Source organism: Lycium barbarum, chromosome 10 (genome assembly GCF_019175385.1).
Source record: "Lycium barbarum isolate Lr01 chromosome 10, ASM1917538v2, whole genome shotgun sequence".
Classification (NCBI taxonomy): domain Eukaryota; kingdom Viridiplantae; phylum Streptophyta; class Magnoliopsida; order Solanales; family Solanaceae; genus Lycium; species Lycium barbarum.
Genome location: NC_083346.1, coordinates 32,878,826 through 32,883,243, shown reverse-complemented (window position 1 = coordinate 32,883,243; position 4,418 = coordinate 32,878,826).

Here is a 4,418-nt window from a genome sequence, read left to right as displayed (position 1 = left end):
AAGAACAAATATCCTCTTCCGAGGATTGATGATTTATTTGATCAATTGCAAGGTGCCAAATAGTTTTCAAAGATAAATTTGAGGTCCGGGTATCACCAAGTGAGAGTTAGGGGGAAAGATATCCCTAAGACGGCCTTCAGGACAAGATATGGTCCTTTTGAGTTCCGGGTAATGTCGTTTGGGCTAACAAATACGCCGGCAGTGTTTATGGATTTGATGAACGATGTGTTCAGGCCCTTTCTGGATTTGTTCGTGATTGTATTCATTGACGATATCTTGGTGTATTCTAGATCCGAGGCAGAACATGCGGATCATTTGCGTATTGTCCTTGGAGTTCTTCGAACTCGAGAGTTGTTCGCAAAATTTTCTAAATGTGATTTTTGGTTAAACTCAGTAACATTTCTAGGGCACATTGTTGCAACCGATGGTATTCGAGTAGATAGCCAAAAGATTGAGGCTGTGAAGACTTGGCCATGGCCCACGACTCCTACGGAGGTTCGTAGCTTTCTGGGCTTAGCAGGATATTACCAGAGATTTGTTGAAGGTTTCTCTTCTATTTCAGCACCACTCACAAAGATGACCCAGAAATCGGCAAAGTTTCAATGGACGGATGCTTGTGAACGTAGCTTCCAAGAGTTGAAATGTAGGTTGACTTCTGCCCCAGTCTTGACACTTCCAGAGGGATTGGAAGGATATGTTGTATATTGCGATGCTTCAGGTGTTGGGCTAGGCTGCGTATTGATGCAACATGGTAAGGTGATTGTATATGCTTCAAGGTAATTACGGAAACATAAACAGAACTATCCGACCCACGATCTAGAATTGGCTGCAGTGGTTTATGCATTAAAGATATGGAGACATTATTTATATGGTGTCCATGTGGATATTTATACAGATCATAAGTGCCTTCAGTATGTCTTCAAGCAGAAAGAATTGAATTTGCGGCAACGACGATGGTTAGAATTTCTAAAAGATTATGATGTTGATATCTTGTATCACCCTGGAAAGGCAAATGTTGTAGCTGATGCTCTTAGCCGCAGATCTATGGGACGTTTATGTGATTATGGGCATAGCGGGGTCCTGTCCCGCTTATGTGATACGTTATACGCTTCTTAGAGGCTCGTAGACATGTGAATATGGTTAGATGAGTCCGGCCTTGTCGGCCTATATTTTGTATATTATTTTGGTAGCCTTGACGGCTCACGTACATTGACGTGGTATAGATGGCAACCATGATATGAAAGCATTGTCGTCCAATGGGACTAGCATGAATGATGATTAAAATGTATGTTTAATTATGTGGCTCACCTAAATGTAAGTGAAGTGTAAGCCAAGGGGTGCCCAGGTTGTGCTAGCACCGGGCGCCCGTTGCGGCCCCCTAGACGGGTTGTGACACTATGTCTCTGAATAGAATATCACATAAGGATAGAAAAGTCTTCAAGGCAGCGGACTGCCATGCTCACCCTGGAGATTTGAAGAGGAAGCTGAAGCGACTTTTAGCCGTGCGTCACAGAATTGGATCCAACCTGATACTCTGCATTCATAATAGAATGCAGCAAATACAGGTCAGTAAAAACAACAGTACTGGTAGGCATCATCGGCCGACCAAGCATAGCTAACACAACTCAGATAATAAAGAAGATAAGCAAATAAACCAACAAGTATAAGTCAAAACAACATCAAAATCAAGTATCCGTCATCGCCTTTGTAAAGCGTCTGATCCCAAGTGAGCCAAGTTTGAACATGTACAATCCAATCCAATCAACGCAATACACACCAAACATCTCAACTAAGTCATAATGCAATGCAATGCAGTAGTGTATGAATGAAATGCAATGCCATGCAAATGAAGTGTACACATGTACTTTGAATGGAACTATCAACGTTTCGGTAGCACAACCCAGCGTCACTCGTGAAGTCTAAGTGCCACCCGTCCCGGATCTTTGCCCAACAGACCGGCCGGATTATGGATCTTTGCCCACGGGTGGTTCTCACCGACACCACCCTGACGGACCCGCGGAGTCCATGCACTATCAATGATTCCGGAACTAAAATCGGATATCGGCCAAACAATCCACAATTCCGGGATGAAATCGGACATCGGACTCTCACGTCACTCAAGTAAAAGAGTTCTCTCAAATATCAATTTCACTCAATCAATGATTCCTGGATGAACATCGAATGTCGGACTATCAAGTCACTCAAGTAAAACTGAGCCCAACTCATCAAGTGTTTCATCAAATATCATCAATATCTCAAACATGTATCATGAAAATGAGAGTGCGTGCAATGCATGAACCACATCAATAATCATGCTCAATATCACAAGTAGCAACAATGGGTACGCCAACAATATATCTAAATCACAAATACCGATAGTGGGTATGCCCATAATATAACTGAATCACAAGTACCAACAGTGGGTACGCCAACAATATAATAATCAGGACGGTAAAATAATATCAACATCTACCAACGGCTCATGGAATCAAGCTAGCACCATAGAACAATCAAATCACACATACCGGGGTGGCTAGCCCCAAACATGCAACAAGGCCCAACCTAAGGCAATATCCAACTCGACTTCATACCTGAAGGTTCACATGTCTACGACAATATAATCTAAATATGCGTTTCTCTATGCGAAGTCTCACCAAGGGTAAGCCATAACTTACCTGGATGGCTGAACCGCAACACCAATAACTTACTCCTTTGCCTTGCCTTTCCGCTGAACCTCAGAACCAAAATAGTATAAGCATAATCGAATTCTAGATTAGAAATTATGAAGAATGATACTAATATTGCTACTATTTAAATTAGGCCAATTCTAGCCCTAGAAATTAGGGAGACGGGCCCACAAGGGGAAAACGGGAAATTCGGAAACAAAATGCAAAATTAAGTACTAGATGATCATAACCCAACCACTAATTGCTGATTCAACTCAAGGATTAGCCTAATTTCTGATTTCAAGTAAAACCCACAAATTAGGTATAAATCATAACTCTTTGATTCCGAAATTCAACACTAAAAAGGAAGGATATACGATTAACAAACTTAGATTCATAAAAATCTAACATAAACATCACCAATTTATCATTAATAAGCCTAGGGACAATGTTCTTCAAAAAACCCTCTTTCAACTCCTATCACCATGGGTTTATTAAGGGGAAGGGGAAAATTTAAGGTGATTATGGTTAAAGGAAGCGTAAAGGAACAAGATTTACCTCCAAGAATGTTTCCAAATTTTCTCCAAGAACTATTCCCCAAGGCCCTAATTTCGAAATGGGAAATAATAAGGGTGTAAGGGCTTTTAACAATTTATTAATTTTACTTACTGCCCGTCACCTGCTTTAGCGGTACTGGGACCGCCCCAGCTGCGTTGTCCCAGCAGTCACCTGCCCGCTTCAGCGGTCAAGCCTAAAATGCTTAGACCGCTACAGCGGCAGTGTTACCGCCCCAGCGGTGCCACTGCCGTGCTGCTGCTGCAGCTAAAGCGGGCACTAGACACCAAAAAACTCCCCAAGTTCCACATTTCGATCAGATTTTATGACTAGTTCCCGACGCCATCTATTTATATACCATACATAGACACACATAAAAACGCGCTACGAACGCGCCCGTGGCCTCAAAATTCCCAACGAAGGTCTCGTTGACCGAGTCAACCCCTGATGCCTTAATTTCAATTTCCCAACCCAAGTCCTAAAATGCATCCGAGTGCATTGGGAAATGAACCAAATACACACCCAGTTACTAAACGATCATCTGAACCTCTCGAAATCAGCAGAATTTCGAAAAGGGTCCGTTTACCCAAAAGTCAACTTTGGGTCAACCATTCTTCGCTTTAAGCCTATATTTCATAAAAGTTGCCCGAATCCAATCTATACACCTCGAGAAGCGTGCCAATGGTCCCCTCAGGTAAAAATTAAGCTATTCAATACTCGAGAGCAGGCGAAAATGCCGAAAAGACTATAACAATGAAGGGGGTCGTCACAGTTATAACACGAGGTTGCTAAAAAGAAGCTTGGAAAACAAAGAAAGATTCAAGAAAAAACATGGAGCCGAATGGTGGATAGAGGAAGGATACAAAAGCTGGCCATCGACACCATCAAACACTGCACCATCGGATGAAGCTTGATGACACATGCACCTTTTCACCACTTACCCTTACTTACCTCAACAAATTACCCACAAAAGTTTACTACACATACCACAACAAATCTTCCTATAATTTTATATTCCCAACCTCACTTTCACATGCTCACCACATGTCTTTCACAAGCTTGCACATGCTACCCAAAAAGGACAAAAGTGTAACCCACTTGCACATGCTATCACATGGTGTCACATGCTTTGCTACCCTACTTGCACATGCCACCACATGCTGTCACATGCTTTTCCATGTATATATTTAGGTTTTT